Source organism: Phalacrocorax aristotelis, chromosome W (genome assembly GCF_949628215.1).
Source record: "Phalacrocorax aristotelis chromosome W, bGulAri2.1, whole genome shotgun sequence".
Lineage (NCBI taxonomy): Eukaryota > Metazoa > Chordata > Aves > Suliformes > Phalacrocoracidae > Phalacrocorax > Phalacrocorax aristotelis.
This window is the reverse complement of record NC_134310.1, coordinates 199,085-215,976: the sequence shown is the minus strand read 5'-3', so window position 1 is coordinate 215,976 and position 16,892 is coordinate 199,085. Positions and strand designations below refer to the sequence as shown.

At 52.5% G+C, this 16,892-nt stretch overlaps 1 long non-coding RNA gene across 1 annotated transcript in view; it reads left to right on the top strand.

Annotated features, from left to right (window-relative positions):
• The window catches only part of LOC142049555 (uncharacterized), a 106,053-nt gene extending 93,263 nt beyond the window's left edge, over positions 1-12,790 (top strand). Inside the window, exons 11-12 of the long non-coding RNA XR_012657751.1 lie at positions 3,128-3,237; positions 12,584-12,790. This is a non-coding gene — a long non-coding RNA (uncharacterized LOC142049555). The remainder of the gene's footprint in view (positions 1-3,127; positions 3,238-12,583) is intronic.
• The last annotated feature ends 4,102 nt before the right edge of the window (positions 12,791-16,892 follow it).

Below are 16,892 nucleotides of genomic sequence, written 5' to 3'. Positions count from 1 at the left end.
TGGTCTCGTGTTCTTATTCATTGATTCCCTCCTCGCTGCCCTGTGGCTTGTCCCCATTTTATTGTTGCTTCTCTCTCCCTCTCTCTGGCTTCTTGCCCCTGTTTTTAAAATTCCTCCCTCTCTTCTCTCTTCCCTGTAGGCCGTGTGATCTTTAGCCTTTCTCCATGTCTTTCTGCCCAGCTCTCTGTGTCTATTCATTAATTCTTCCCTCTCTGCCCTGTAGCCTGTAGCTTCTGTCCTTTCTCCATCTTGCTGTCCCTGGCTCCCGCGTGACCCTGTGCTAGAATTGTTTCTCTCTTCTCTCCGTACGCATTGCGATTCCTTTTGCTCTCTGTCTCCCTTTGGTTTTTTTCTTTTTTTTTTCTGGCTCCCTGTCCCTAATTCTTAATTCTCTGCCTTCTCGTGCCCCATGGTTTGTTCTGTGGGGTTCTCTCGCGGTTCCCTCGCAGTTCCCTCCAGTCCATACTGGGCTATATTGGTCTAGTCCATACTGGGCTATATTGGTCTGTCCCGGCTTCCTCCCAGTTCTTTCCCAGTGCCTCACAGTAGGTCCCGGTTCCGTCCATGGGATGAACTGTGGGGGAACTGTGGGGGAACTGTGGGGGAACTGTGGGGGAACTGTGGGGGAACTGTGGGGGAACTGTGGGGGAACTGTGGGGGAACTGTGGGGGAACTGTGGGGGAACTGTGGGGGAACTGTGGGGGAACTGTGGGGGAACTGTGGGGGAACTGTGGGGGAACTGTGGGGGAACTGTGAGGAGGGGGGCGGCCCCCCGGGCCCCAGCCCCTCCCCCCCGCCTGGGGCCAGGCCCCGCGGCCGCCGGCCCCTTCCTCCTCTGCCCGCTCCCGTCGCAGACGGCTCGGTATGTGTCACGAGCGGCAGCCGCGTTCAGCAGCTCTCCGAGGCCGCGCGGCTGTGCCCGGCCGTGACCGGGGCCCGCAGGGGTTTCCCGCTCGCTCCGAGAAGGCGCTGGCCCCGAGCCGGCGCGTCCCGCCCCGCCCGGCCCTCGGCGCCCTCGCGAGCTGAGCGCGGCCCGGCCAGCAGGGGGCGCTGGCGCTCACCGGCTGGGCGCGGTGGCGGGGCCGGTGGGGGCCGTTCCTTCCGGCCGCCCTTTAAGGGCCGCCCCGCGGGGCTCGGGCTTCCGGTGGCGCGTGCGCGGCGCGTCGGAGCGGGGGCGGGAGCGGTGCGTGTGGAGGCCGAAGGGCCGGTGCGTGTGGCGGCCGGGTCGCGAGGCGTCCCTGTGCGGTGCCGGGGCCCCTCTGCGGCCCGGCGTGGGAAGCCCGCGGCCGGCGGAGCCTGCTCGGAGCTGGGCGGGGAGCGCCGCGGCGGTCCGGCCGCCGGCAGCCATCCCCTGCGGTGGCCGGCAGCCCCTCGGGACGCCTGGAGGCCTGGCGGTGCCCGAGCCTCGCCTGCGGCAGCCGCCTGAGAGAGCAGCGCGGCCGTGTCCGGGGGCCGGAGAGCGCTGGTGGGTGAGTTCGGGCAGCGGGGGGCGGGTGTGTGTCTCCGGGCGGGGCCGGGGGGCTCCGTGCCCCGCAGAGGAGCCCCGGTCGGGCATCGTTCGCTTCCGAACAATGCAGGTCTGTCCCTGGTTATTTTCTGTGTACAGTGTTTCGGGCCACCTGAAAGCCTTTGGCCGGGTAGGTTTGGTGCGGGGCGATGGCAGGTGTGGACCCTGAAAGATCTCGGGTGGGGGGCGTGGGAGGTATTTCTTGCCTTAAAACTCTGAGCCCACCTCGTGTGTCATGTCGTGTTATCATGTCGTGAGTCTCGTGACTGTGGCAAATGGCTGAGTCGGGCGTTTTCTGATAACTAACTTCTGAACGTGTGCGTGTGTAGGCACGGGGAGATTTGTGCAGGGTGACGGAGCCCCTTGTGCTTCTGTGCTAATGTCTACCTGTTCTAGACCTCCAGTGTTGGAAAGCCTTTGTTTAGTGCCTAGTTGTGGCTGCGTAACTGCTGTTGCGCCTGCAGCTGTGCTCGCAGGGATGCTGGGTGGCTCCGCATCAAACCGGCCGCCGGGCGGCCGGGTTGTGCCGCAGAGCATGCCGGGAGCTGTAGTCCTTGCGGCTGCCGGGCGGCCGGGTTGTGCCGCAGAGCATGCCGGGAGCTGTATTCCTGGCGCAGTGGCTGCCGGCCCTGTCACGTGGTTCGCCGGGCATGGCGGGAGGCGCGGTCTTCCGGCGCTCGGGTGCCGGGCGGCCGTGGCGCGTACGGTACGCGAGGTGTATTTTTGGGGTTGGCTTCGTGTTGATTACTGGGGGCTTGCGGGTGCGGCCGCTTCCCGAGAAGCGGTGAGTTCCCCGGGAGCTGACAGAAGGGAAGAGGGAAAGGAGGAGGACGATGACCTTTTCCCCGTGCCCAGGGCGCAGATGATGGCCGCCTCCCCGGCCCACCGGAGGTCCCGCTCAGCCTCCCCGGGCCCCCCTTGCCCCGTGCGCCTGCCCCCAGCTCCGGCACCTCCCCATAAGCGTGCTGCATAGCCTTAGGCCGCCCCCAGGCCCTGTCGTGAAGGCAGCAAGCCGTCCCTCAAGCGCACTGGATTCCCCCTTGGTGCAGGGGCCCTTAGCAGTAGCGTGGGGAGGGAGCGGTGTGTCCAGAAGCCCCTGCGGAAGGAGAGGCTTTGGCCAGGGTCGATCGACGGTAATGACGGTCACTGTTTCTTCTTTCCCTCTCCCAGAGACCGTGCTGAGGACGTGGTTGTCTGTCCTTCCCCCGGGGATGCCGTTGCCTGCGGCCGTCTCAGGCTCGCGTGGCTTCTCTCTGCCCGTCCTCGCCGTCCTCGCAGCGCAGGGCCGAAAAGGGATAGACAAAGCCCTTCCTGGCTGCGGACAGGAGCTGCCTCAGCTGAAGCTGGAGACGCCAACGAAAGGTAAAGAAGAAGAAACTGAAGGTGCTCTGGCTGCCAGCTGCCTTCCTGCCGCAGGCAAGAGAGAGCCTGTCCATGCAGGTGGGGGAGGAAGGATCCCCCTTCATAGCCCGCAGCGGGCCAGGCCACCAACGTGCACCGTAGGGTCTGTACGCGTAACCCGGAGTTGGGTACGGGCGTGTAGTGCACGAGCGAGCTAGGCTACGTGCCTAGGAAGCCTCATCTGGTAAGAGCTGTAAGACACCCACGTATTCTCTTCAGGTGGAGGACGGCCTAGAGTCTGGAGCTGCAGAAGAGGCAGGGAGGAGAGGAGGGGAAAGAAGCATCTGAACGGCTAAATTGTGCCAGCAGCGCTGAGAGCGAGAGTCGCGGTGAGTCCTGGGCCACTGGGGCCCCGTTGCCTCTCTTGTGCGTCCTGGGCCCTCCCTGTCTCTCCCCCGGCCCCCTCTCTTTCCTTACCTGCTGCAAAATTTACTTTTTTTTTTTGCGCCCCCCCCCCCCCCCCCCGCACCTTCTTTCTCCATCTCGCTCTGAGTGTCTCCCTGCCTCCCCGTCTTTTCAGTCCTCCCTCTCTCTGTCCTGTAGCCTGTGGCTCCTTTTTCTTTCTCCGCCTCTCTCTGCCTGGCTCTGGCTCCGTTTTTTTTTATTCCTCCTGCTCTGTCCTGTAGCCTGTCGGTGTTTTGTTGTTCTCTGGCTCTCTTGATCTGACTCCCTGTGTTACCGAAAAACGCGTTAAAATCGGAAACGACTCCTCAACACCAATTTAGTATTAAAGAGCAGGCATTCTTTATTCGCGGCGCCGGATGCACGGGGGATCGCTCCTCCTGGCGTGCGTACCTCACGCACCTTTCCCGTACAATTTGTAGATCAATGTTTTACGTATTCATACATATTCATTATTGTCCTGTCTGCTGATTGGTACAAACTTGCTCGTTCCGTATGTAAATCGCTGCGCAGGCTCGGTTGTCCTCTTCCGTTGTTCTCTTCTGTTACTTGGGTCGGTGGTGGTCTGTGAGTCGGTGGTCGCGATCTCCCCCTGCCGGAATTACCTTTTAGCTTCTCGGCTCTTACTCTTGGCAGTCTTGGCTAGTTTTCTCAGTCCGCTAAGCGAAACAGCGTTTTTTCATCCTTTTCTGACAGAAGCACGTTGTCTGTTGTTCTGTTCGCATTAATGATCGCCTACGGACTAAAATGCAGATCGACAGATACGCTGATTGGTACGCTCCATGTTCCCGTAATGGAACACCGTCTCTGGTTGATTTCATCACTTTGGTTACATTTCCCCTGTTTGGAAGTTCTGAAATAATAATTTTCTCAATACTTCCATCCTAGATCAATAATATTCCACTATGTCAGTTTAGTGTTTGCTTCATGTTCTGAAATTTTTCACTTGATTGTGGTCTCCAGGGTGTATGCAGGTCCCATTTTCTACCCAAAATTTTATTACTTTGTTGAAGTACCTCTGCAAAAAAATGTGGTGCTCTATCAGAGGACATTCCCGTTGGCACTCTAAATCTTGGTATTATTTCCTTCAGCAACGTCTTAACTACTACTCTAGCTTTGTCGGTGCAGCACGAGAAAGCTGCTGGCCATCTAGAAAATTTGTCAATCAGCACTGACAAATACTGCTATATCTATTTTGTCTGGGTAACTCAGAGAACTTAATTTGCTAATAATTTCCGGGAGAATTTTTTGTTTTGTTACTCCTAAAGGTTGTTTCCTTTGGTTCAGGGGATTATTTCTAGGACAGATTGGACACTTAGCTACTATGGGTTTAACTATTCTTGTCGTGCCTACACACGCTACAGATGTTTTTAAACTCAAAACCGTAGCGCCTACAGCCTAATGTGTTTGCTCATGGTTTTCTTTTGCAAGTTCTGTCATAACTTGTGGGGTGGTTGTTGTTATTACTTGTTTTTCTGGTGTTACCTACCATCTCTCTGTGTTTTGTGATGCTTCCAATTGTTCTGCTAATTGCTCATCCAATTTATTATATCTCGGTTTCAACTTTGGAATTCTGATCTGTTTTACTGGTACTAGTGCAAGGATACCTTGCTCTGCAGTCCTCTTTGCAGCTTTATCGGTCAGTCGTTTGCTTATGTTTACAGCCGTCTGGCCAAATTGATGAGCTTTGCAACGCTTTACCGCCACTTCTTTTGGTTTCTGCACGTCTTCCGGAAGTTGGAGAATTTCTTCTTTATGCTGTATTGATGATTCTTGGGCTGATGGCAGTCCTTTCTCCTTCCCAATAGCTCCATGATCGTGGATCACACCAAATGCACGTTTGGAATCAGTCTAGATATTTATCCTTTGTCCTTCTGCCATTCGCAGAGCTCGCTTCAATGCTACCAATACTGCTTTCTGTGCTGAGGTGTTTGCAGGCAGCACCCCTGACTCCATTCCCTCGGCGGCGATAACGACAGCATATCCGGCCATTCGCTTCTCTTCTCGCCCAGAGCTTCTTCCATCTGTAAACAACTCCAGATCAGGATTTTCCCAGAGGTTTGTGTCTCAGGTCTGGTCTGCTGGAATAGACTTGTTCAATAGTTAGCAAGCGATCGTGTTCTAAATTGTCCGTAAGGTTTTCTGTTGTTAAAAACATAGCAGGATTCAGTATAGCAGTAGTCTTCGATTCCACATCGTCTTGTTCTAACAGAACAACTTGATATTTCAACATTCTGCTAAGGGATAGCCAACGACCCCCCTTTTGTTCTAAAACAGTCACCGCTATGTGCGGGACATATACTGTCATCTTCTGTCCCATTGTTAACTTTGGGGCTTCCCGGATCGGCAGCGCTGTTGTTGCTACTGCCCGTAAACACCTAGGCCATCTTTTACTCGCGTGGTCAGGTTGTTTGGAGAAGTAGCCCACAGGTCTCTTCCAGGTTCCCAGTCGCTGTGTCAGCACTCCAAGGGCTAAATGTTGTCTTTCGTGGACAAACAACTCAAAAGGTTTAGCGAAATCAGGTAGGCCTAATGCAGGGGCGATCATCGAGGCTCTTTTCAGTTCTTTGAATGCCGTTTGGCATCCGGGCGTCCAGGTTAAATATTTATCCTTTTGAGTCTTTCAATGCCTCAAATAATGGTTTTACATACAGTCTATAGTTCAGAATCCAGAGCTGATGCTATTTCATTGTTTTCAGAAAAGCTCTCAGTTCCTTCGGGCTGCTAGGTTCGGGAATTTGACAAATAGTTTCTTTCTTTTCACTTTCTAATTGTCTTTGTCTTTGAGATATTTCAAATCCTAAATAAATGGCTGCTTCTTTTCCTATTTGGGTTTTGTTTCTGGAAACTCCGCATCTTCCTTGGCCCAGAAAATTTAAAAATTTCAAAACATTTTTCTTTACTTTGTGCCGCTATCAGAATGTCATCCGCATTCTGTAACAAGATGCCTCTCCCTGGGTTCTGTTTTTTCTATATCTCTAATTTTTTTTTGCCAGCTGAGTCTCAAGTATCGTAGGACTATTTTTAAATCCTTGTGGAAGTACGGTCCATGGTAGCTGTGTCTTTCATTCTGTGGTGGGGCTTTCCCATTCCAAAGCAAATAGGCTTTGACTTTTTATGCCTGGAGGTATGCAAAAGAAGGCGTCCTTCAAATCTAGTACAGTAAACCATTTATGCTCCTCCTTTAAAAGAGGTCCGTAAAGTGTATGGATTAGCTACTACCGGATGTATATCTTGGACCACCTGATTTATAGCCCTTAAATCGTGAACTAGCTAATACTCTTTGCCTCTAGATTTCTTTACTGGCGACACAGGAGTACTATATTCTGATTCACATTCCACTAAAAGCTCATATTCTGAAAAATTTTATAATTAACTTCTGTAATCCTTTTCGAGCCTCTCGCTTAATAGGGTATTGTTTTTGTCTTACGGGCTTGGCTCCAGGCTTTAAGGTTACTTTTACCGGCTCTGCCCACTTAGATCGCTCCGGAGCTCCGCTCGCTCAAACCAAAGGAATTACTACGTTTCCCACTTCCTCGGGAACCCGTTCCTCCCTGGAGGAATCCTGTAACATAAACGCTCTCGCCTCTGTGGCTTTTGATTCTGGTATTAGTGATTTAATCTCTCCATCTTTAAAAGTTACTTGAGCATCTAATTGACCTAATAGATCTCGTCATAACAGAGGCAGTGGACATTCAGGCATATGCAGAAACTGGTGAGTTGCCCATTGCTTCTCCAATTTAAACTTTAATGGCTCTGAGAGGGGCTAATTTTTCTTTGCCCTGTTGCGCTAGCAACATCTACTGATTTATGATCAAATTTCTCTTCACGTGTATTCAATACCAAATAAGTGGCTCCCGTATCTACCAAAAATTCTATTTCTTCATTCCGTAGCTTCAGTGTAACCAGGTGTTCAGCTAGGGTTGATTCCCCTGGTCTCCTTCATGCCAAGCTACTTCAAGCATTTAACCCAGATCTCTGGATTCAGGTTGTTCTAGTTTCTGAAGGTTGTTTTCTCTCCCCCTGCCCCCATCTGGGGCTGATTGTCTTATGAATATAGAGACCAGCTGAATTGCTTTTTCTGGTTTTTCTGGGTTCAAATGAGTATATTTTCTGGTGGTCACCTTCAGTCTTTCCATAAAGGCTGAAGGGGACTCACTTAATTCTTGTCTCACTTCATAAATTTTGACCAATTTATTGCTTTTGGCATTGCTTGTCTTACTCCAAATAAAATCTCTCTCTGACATCTAGTCAACATTCCCCTGGGTCCTGGCTGATTAGGGTCCCACTCGGGATTTGTAGATGGAAAATTCTTATTCATTGTTCTCTGTAAATTCCTGTTAGCATGTGCTCCCTGCACCTGCCTTCTGGCTGTATTCCATACTATTTTCTTGTCAGTTTCATCAAGCGAAGTATCCAGTATCACAAGTAGAGCAACACTCTTTCAAGTTCTCACCACGTTTTCCTCTTTTCAGAAACATTGCCGTAGAATCTTGTGGACATACCTCACGCTGTTTCTGCTGCTCGGGATGATTCCACGGTGTAAAGAACAAATCAACATATGCCACTTCTTCCCGTTTGCCTTCCCTTTTTACAAAACAACATTAATTGCAAGATGGTACGATATTGCAATGTCTCGTGTTCTGGCCATTTGTGCCCACCTTCCAATTGATACGTTGGCCACCAATGATTGCAATATTCAATTAATGGTTTCCGAGTTAGTGGGTCACCGCCCCCGACGTCTTTCCAGCGCTTCAAAATACATCGCAAAGGTGTTCTCTGTGGGATAGGTTTCCTACTCAGTAATGCTCCCGTCTCCCAGTCAACTAGTAGTTGTGATAGTGCACTATCGCAAATAGTAGTCAGAGGGACTCCAACCCCCGTTAGAGGTCTCACTGGAAATCTGCCACTGGGATCTGTAGCCCCCTGCTAGATATCCCTGGAGACTTCAACCCCCTGTTGAAGACTCCCCTACCCTCGGGTCCCGCTCCACAGGCTTTCGCCTAGCAGAGACTTACCAACCGAGGCACCTCTTGGCCCCAACCCTGCGTGGCTTTCGCCGCGCCTTACGGGCAGGCCTGTGGGACTCAAACCCGCTATCCTATCCTATGTGGGAAACTAACCCCACGTATTATTCTACCTAAGTTTCTTCTTCAAAGAATGCCTTGTTTACCTCAATCCAGGGGATCTTGCTCAGAATTCTCTGGCCCGGGGATCGGAAGCTCTCCCGGAGAATTCCTCGGGGCCGGCTGCAGGTCCCACGATCCCACGGATCCGTCGAGATTCAAAAGCAGGTTCCCACCTGGGGTGCCAAAACTGTTACCGAAAAACGCGTTAAAATCGGAAACGACTCCTCAACACCAATTTAGTATTAAAGAGCAGGCATTCTATATTCACGGCGCCGGATGCACGGGGGATCGCTCCTCCTGGCGTGCGTACCTCACGCACCTTTCCTGTACAATTTGTAGATGAAAATTTTACATACTCATACATAGTCATTATTGTCTTGTCTAGCGATGGGTACAAACTTGCTCGTTCCGTATGTCAATCACTGCGCAGGCTCGGTTGTCCTCTTCCGTTGTTCTCTTCTGAGTAGGTGGTGTTACTTGGGTCGGTGGTGGTCTGTGAGTCGGTGGTCGCGATCTCCCCCTGCCGGAATTACCTTTTAGCTTCTCGGCTCTTACTCTTGGCAGTCTTGGCTAGTTTTCTCAGTCCGCTAAGCGAAACCGCGTTTTGTCATCCTTTTCTGACAGAAGCATGTTGTCTGTTGTTCTGCTGACATTAACGATCGCCTAGGCACTAAAATGCAGATCGACAGGTGCGCTGATTGGTACGCTCCATGTTCCCGTAATGGAACACCGTCTCTGGTTGGTTGATTTCATCGCTTTGGTTACACCTGTTCCTGTTGTTCAGTTTCTTCTTTTTTGGCTTTGTGTGATTCTCTCTGTGATTCTGTTTTTCTCTGCCTCGCTTTTCCCAGCTCCCCGTCCCTCACTTTTAATGCCCGTTATCCTTCACCAGCACACTCTCCCTTGGTTCCCATCCTCGTTTCTGAATTCCTCCTGCTTTGCCACGTAGCCCGTGACTTTTTTCTTAATCTCTCTCTGTCTGCCTCAACGCTCCCCCCGTGCTTTTTAATTCGTCTTCTCTGCTCTGTACCCTGCTACTGTTCTTGCCTTTCTGAGTTCTTCTCTGTCCAGCTCCCTTGCCCTATTCATGAATTCCTGTTCTTCCTGCAGCCACCGCTGTTCCCTGTGACCTCCATCTCTCTCTGTCCAGCTCCCTGTCCCTAGGTTTTAATTCCTGCCTCTGCCCGCTGTAGCCTGTCTAGATGTTTCTCTCGGCCTCTCTCTCTGTCCGGCTCCCTCTCTCTGTGTTCTAATTCCACGTTCTCTGTCACGTGGACCCATGCTATTTGTTTGTCCTCATCTCTCTCTGTCCAGCTCCTTGCTGCGACGTTTTATTTCCTCATTTCCTCCCTCTCTGTCTTTGTAGCCCATTGCTGTTGGTTTGTTTTTTTCTTTTTTTCCACTTGTTTCTTCATGTGTCTCTGTCTGCCTCCCAGTCCCTGATCTTTAATTCCTCCTTCCCTGTAGGCCGCTGTTCCTTTTTTCCATTCTACATTGTGTTCTCTTTGGTCTCGTGTTCTTATTCATTGATTCCCTCCTCGCTGCCCTGTGGCTTGTCCCCATTTTATTGTTGCTTCTCTCTCCCTCTCTCTGGCTTCTTGCCCCTGTTTTTAAAATTCCTCCCTCTCTTCTCTCTTCCCTGTAGGCCGTGTGATCTTTAGCCTTTCTCCATGTCTTTCTGCCCAGCTCTCTGTGTCTATTCATTAATTCTTCCCTCTCTGCCCTGTAGCCTGTAGCTTCTGTCCTTTCTCCATCTTGCTGTCCCTGGCTCCCGCGTGACCCTGTGCTAGAATTGTTTCTCTCTTCTCTCCGTACGCATTGCGATTCCTTTTGCTCTCTGTCTCCCTTTGGTTTTTTTCTTTTTTTTTTTCTGGCTCCCTGTCCCTAATTCTTAATTCTCTGCCTTCTCGTGCCCCATGGTTTGTTCTGTGGGGTTCTCTCGCGGTTCCCTCGCAGTTCCCTCCAGTCCATACTGGGCTATATTGGTCTAGTGCATACTGGGCTATATTGGTCTAGTCCATACTGGGCTATATTGGTCTGTCCCGGCTTCCTCCCACTTCTTTCCCAGTGCCTCACAGTAGGTCCCGGTTCCGTCCATGGGATGAACTGTGAGGGAACTGTGAGGGAACTGTGGGGGAACTGTGGGGGAACTGTGGGGGAACTGTGGGGGAACTGTGGGGGAACTGTGGGGGAACTGTGGGGGAACTGTGGGGGAACTGTGAGTAGGGGGGCGGCCCCCCGGGCCCCAGCCCCTCCCCCCCGCCTGGGGCCAGGGCGCCGCGGCCGCCGGCCCCTTCCTCCTCTGCCCGCTCCCGTCGCAGACGGCTCGGTATGTGTCACGAGCGGCAGCCCCGTTCAGCAGCTCTCGGAGGGCGCGCGGCTGTGCCCGGCCGTGACCGGGGCCCGCAGGAGTTTCCCGCTCGCTCCGAGAAGGCGCTGGCCCCGAGCCGGCGCGTCCCGCCCCGCCCGGCCCTCGGCGCCCTCGCGAGCTGAGCGCGGCCCGGCCAGCAGGGGGCGCTGGCGCTCACCGGCTGGGCGCGGTGGCGGGGCCGGTGGGGGCCGTTCCTTCCGGCCGCCCTTTAAGGGCCGCCCCGCGGGGCTCGGGCTTCCGGTGGCGCGTGCGCGGCGCGTCGGAGCGGGGGCGGGAGCGGTGCGTGTGGAGGCCGAAGGGCCGGTGCGTGTGGCGGCCGGGTCGCGAGGCGTCCCTGTGCGGTGCCGGGGCCCCTCTGCGGCCCGGCGTGGGAAGCCCGCGGCCGGCGGAGCCTGCTCGGAGCTGGGCGGGGAGCGCCGCGGCGGTCCGGCCGCCGGCAGCCATCCCCTGCGGTGGCCGGCAGCCCCTCGGGACGCCTGGAGGCCTGGCGGTGCCCGAGCCTCGCCTGCGGCAGCCGCCTGAGAGAGCAGCGCGGCCGTGTCCGGGGGCCGGAGAGCGCTGGTGGGTGAGTTCGGGCAGCGGGGGGCGGGTGTGTGTCTCCGGGCGGGGCCGGGGGGCTCCGTGCCCCGCAGAGGAGCCCCGGTCGGGCATCGTTCGCTTCCGAACAATGCAGGTCTGTCCCTGGTTATTTTCTGTGTACAGTGTTTCGGGCCACCTGAAAGCCTTTGGCCGGGTAGGTTTGGTGCGGGGCGATGGCAGGTGTGGACCCTGAAAGATCTCGGGTGGGGGGCGTGGGAGGTATTTCTTGCCTTAAAACTCTGAGCCCACCTCGTGTGTCATGTCGTGTTATCATGTCGTGAGTCTCGTGACTGTGGCAAATGGCTGAGTCGGGCGTTTTCTGATAACTAACTTCTGAACGTGTGCGTGTGTAGGCACGGGGAGATTTGTGCAGGGTGACGGAGCCCCTTGTGCTTCTGTGCTAATGTCTACCTGTTCTAGACCTCCAGTGTTGGAAAGCCTTTGTTTAGTGCCTAGTTGTGGCTGCGTAACTGCTGTTGCGCCTGCAGCTGTGCTCGCAGGGATGCTGGGTGGCTCCGCATCAAACCGGCCGCCGGGCGGCCGGGTTGTGCCGCAGAGCATGCCGGGAGCTGTAGTCCTTGCGGCTGCCGGGCGGCCGGGTTGTGCCGCAGAGCGTGCCGGGAGCTGTATTCCTGGCGCAGTGGCTGCCGGCCCTGTCACGTGGTTCGCCGGGCATGGCGGGAGGCGCGGTCTTCCGGCGCTCGGGTGCCGGGCGGCCGTGGCGCGTACGGTACGCGAGGTGTATTTTTGGGGTTGGCTTCGTGTTGATTACTGGGGGCTTGCGGGTGCGGCCGCTTCCCGAGAAGCGGTGAGTTCCCCGGGAGCTGACAGAAGGGAAGAGGGAAAGGAGGAGGACGATGACCTTTTCCCCGTGCCCAGGGCGCAGATGATGGCCGCCTCCCCGGCCCACCGGAGGTCCCGCTCAGCCTCCCCGGGCCCCCCTTGCCCCGTGCGCCTGCCCCCAGCTCCGGCACCTCCCCATAAGCGTGCTGCATAGCCTTAGGCCGCCCCCAGGCCCTGTCGTGAAGGCAGCAAGCCGTCCCTCAAGCGCACTGGATTCCCCCTTGGTGCAGGGGCCCTTAGCAGTAGCGTGGGGAGGGAGCGGTGTGTCCAGAAGCCCCTGCGGAAGGAGAGGCTTTGGCCAGGGTCGATCGACGGTAATGACGGTCACTGTTTCTTCTTTCCCTCTCCCAGAGACCGTGCTGAGGACGTGGTTGTCTGTCCTTCCCCCGGGGATGCCGTTGCCTGTGGCCGTCTCAGGCTCGCGTGGCTTCTCTCTGCCCGTCCTCGCCGTCCTCGCAGCGCAGGGCCGAAAAGGGATAGACAAAGCCCTTCCCGGCTGCGGACAGGAGCTGCCTCGGCTGAAGCTGGAGACGCCAACGAAAGGTAAAGAAGAAGAAACTGAAGGTGCTCTGGCTGCCAGCTGCCTTCCTGCCGCAGGCAAGGGAGAGCCTGTCCATGCAGGTGGGGGAGGAAGGATCCCCCTTCATAGCCCGCAGCGGGCCAGGCCACCAACGTGCACCGTAGGGTCTGTACGCGTAACCCGGAGTTGGGTACGGGCGTGTAGTGCACGAGCGAGCTAGGCTACGTGCCTAGGAAGCCTCATCTGGTAAGAGCTGTAAGACACCCACGTATTCTCTTCAGGTGGAGGATGGCCTAGAGTCTGGAGCTGCAGAAGAGGCAGGGAGGAGAGGAGGGGAAAGAAGCATCTGAACGGCTAAATTGTGCCAGCAGCGCTGAGAGCGAGAGTCGCGGTGAGTCCTGGGCCACTGGGGCCCCGTTGCCTCTCTTGTGCGTCCTGGGCCCTCCCTGTCTCTCCCCCGGCCCCCTCTCTTTCCTTACCTGCTGCAAAATTTACTTTTTTTTTTTTTGCGCCCCCCCCCCCCCCCCCCGCACCTTCTTTCTCCATCTCGCTCTGAGTGTCTCCCTGCCTCCCCGTCTTTTCAGTCCTCCCTCTCTCTGTCCTGTAGCCTGTGGCTCCTTTTTCTTTCTCCGCCTCTCTCTGCCTGGCTCTGGCTCCGTTTTTTTTTTTTTTATTCCTCCTGCTCTGTCCTGTAGCCTGTCGGTGTTTTGTTGTTCTCTGGCTCTCTTGATTTGACTCCCTGTGTTACCGAAAAACGCGTTAAAATCGGAAACGACTCCTCAACACCAATTTAGTATTAAAGAGCAGGCATTCTTTATTCGCGGCGCCGGATGCACGGGGGATCGCTCCTCCTGGCGTGCGTACCTCACGCACCTTTCCCGTACAATTTGTAGATCCATGTTTTACGTATTCATACATATTCATTATTGTCCTGTCTGCTGATTGGTACAAACTTGCTCGTTCCGTATGTAAATCGCTGCGCAGGCTCGGTTGTCCTCTTCCGTTGTTCTCTTCTGTTACTTGGGTCGGTGGTGGTCTGTGAGTCGGTGGTCGCGATCTCCCCCTGCCGGAATTACCTTTTAGCTTCTCGGCTCTTACTCTTGGCAGTCTTGGCTAGTTTTCTCAGTCCGCTAAGCGAAACAGCGTTTTTTCATCCTTTTCTGACAGAAGCACGTTGTCTGTTGTTCTGTTCGCATTAATGATCGCCTACGGACTAAAATGCAGATCGACAGATACGCTGATTGGTACGCTCCATGTTCCCGTAATGGAACACCGTCTCTGGTTGATTTCATCACTTTGGTTACATTTCCCCTGTTTGGAAGTTCTGAAATAATAATTTTCTCAATACTTCCATCCTAGATCAATAATATTCCACTATGTCAGTTTAGTGTTTGCTTCATGTTCTGAAATTTTTCACTTGATTGTGGTCTCCAGGGTGTATGCAGGTCCCATTTTCTACCCAAAATTTTATTAATTTGTTGAAGTACCTCTGCAAAAAAATGTGGTGCTCTATCAGAGGACATTCCCGTTGGCACTCTAAATCTTGGTATTATTTCCTTCAGCAACGTCTTAACTACTACTCTAGCTTTGTCGGTGCAGCACGAGAAAGCTGCTGGCCATCTAGAAAATTTGTCAATCAGCACTGACAAATACTGCTATATCTATTTTGTCTGGGTAACTCAGAGAACTTAATTTGCTAATAATTTCCGGGAGAATTTTTTGTTTTGTTACTCCTAAAGGTTGTTTCCTTTGGTTCAGGGGATTATTTCTAGGACAGATTGGACACTTAGCTACTATGGGTTTAACTATTCTTGTCGTGCCTACACACGCTACAGATGTTTTTAAACTCAAAACCGTAGCGCCTACAGCCTAATGTTTTTGCTCATGGTTTTCTTTTGCAAGTTCTGTCATAACTTGTGGGGTGGTTGTTGTTATTACTTGTTTTTCTGGTGTTACCTACCATCTCTCTGTGTTTTGTGATGCTTCCAATTGTTCTGCTAATTGCTCATCCAATTTATTATATCTCGGTTTCAACTTTGGAATTCTGATCTGTTTTACTGGTACTAGTGCAAGGATACCTTGCTCTGCAGTCCTCTTTGCAGCTTTATCGGTCAGTCGTTTGCTTATGTTTACAGCCGTCTGGCCAAATTGATGAGCTTTGCAACGCTTTACCGCCACTTCTTTTGGTTTCTGCACGTCTTCCGGAAGTTGGAGAATTTCTTCTTTATGCTGTATTGATGATTCTTGGGCTGATGGCAGTCCTTTCTCCTTCCCAATAGCTCCATGATCGTGGATCACACCAAATGCACGTTTGGAATCAGTCTAGATATTTATCCTTTGTCCTTCTGCCATTCGCAGAGCTCGCTTCAATGCTACCAATACTGCTTTCTGTGCTGAGGTGTTTGCAGGCAGCACCCCTGACTCCATTCCCTCGGCGGCGATAACGACAGCATATCCGGCCATTCGCTTCTCTTCTCGCCCAGAGCTTCTTCCATCTGTAAACAACTCCAGATCAGGATTTTCCCAGAGGTTTGTGTCTCAGGTCTGGTCTGCTGGAATAGACTTGTTCAATAGTTAGCAAGCGATCGTGTTCTAAATTGTCCGTAAGGTTTTCTGTTGTTAAAAACATAGCAGGATTCAGTATAGCAGTAGTCTTCGATTCCACATCGTCTTGTTCTAACAGAACAACTTGATATTTCAACATTCTGCTAAGGGATAGCCAACGACCCCCCTTTTGTTCTAAAACAGTCACCGCTATGTGCGGGACATATACTGTCATCTTCTGTCCCATTGTTAACTTTGGGGCTTCCCGGATCGGCAGCGCTGTTGTTGCTACTGCCCGTAAACACCTAGGCCATCTTTTACTCGCGTGGTCAGGTTGTTTGGAGAAGTAGCCCACAGGTCTCTTCCAGGTTCCCAGTCGCTGTGTCAGCACTCCAAGGGCTAAATGTTGTCTTTCGTGGACAAACAACTCAAAAGGTTTAGCGAAATCAGGTAGGCCTAATGCAGGGGCGATCATCGAGGCTCTTTTCAGTTCTTTGAATGCCGTTTGGCATCCGGGCATCCAGGTTAAATATTTATCCTTTTGAGTCTTTCAATGCCTCAAATAATGGTTTTACATACAGTCTATAGTTCAGAATCCAGAGCTGATGCTATTTCATTGTTTTCAGAAAAGCTCTCAGTTCCTTCGGGCTGCTAGGTTCGGGAATTTGACAAATAGTTTCTTTCTTTTCACTTTCTAATTGTCTTTGTCTTTGAGATATTTCAAATCCTAAATAAATGGCTGCTTCTTTTCCTATTTGGGTTTTGTTTCTGGAAACTCCGCATCTTCCTTGGCCCAGAAAATTTAAAAATTTCAAAACATTTTTCTTTACTTTGTGCCGCTATCAGAATGTCATCCGCATTCTGTAACAAGATGCCTCTCCCTGGGTTCTGTTTTTTCTATATCTCTAATTTTTTTTTGCCAGCTGAGTCTCAAGTATCGTAGGACTATTTTTAAATCCTTGTGGAAGTACGGTCCATGGTAGCTGTGTCTTTCATTCTGTGGTGGGGCTTTCCCATTCCAAAGCAAATAGGCTTTGACTTTTTATGCCTGGAGGTATGCAAAAGAAGGCGTCCTTCAAATCTAGTACAGTAAACCATTTATGCTCCTCCTTTAAAAGAGGTCCGTAAAGTGTATGGATTAGCTACTACCGGATGTATATCTTGGACCACCTGATTTATAGCCCTTAAATCGTGAACTAGCTAATACTCTTTGCCTCTAGATTTCTTTACTGGCGACACAGGAGTACTATATTCTGATTCACATTCCACTAAAAGCTCATATTCTGAAAAATTTTATAATTAACTTCTGTAATCCTTTTCGAGCCTCTCGCTTAATAGGGTATTGTTTTTGTCTTACGGGCTTGGCTCCAGGCTTTAAGGTTACTTTTACCGGCTCTGCCCACTTAGATCGCTCCGGAGCTCCGCTCGCTCAAACCAAAGGAATTACTACGTTTTCCACTTCCTCGGGAACCCGTTCCTCCCTGGAGGAATCCTGTAACATAAACGCTCTCGCCTCTGTGGCTTTTGATTCTGGTATTAGTGATTTAATCTCTCCATCTTTAAAAGTTACTTGAGCATCTAATTGACCTAATAGAT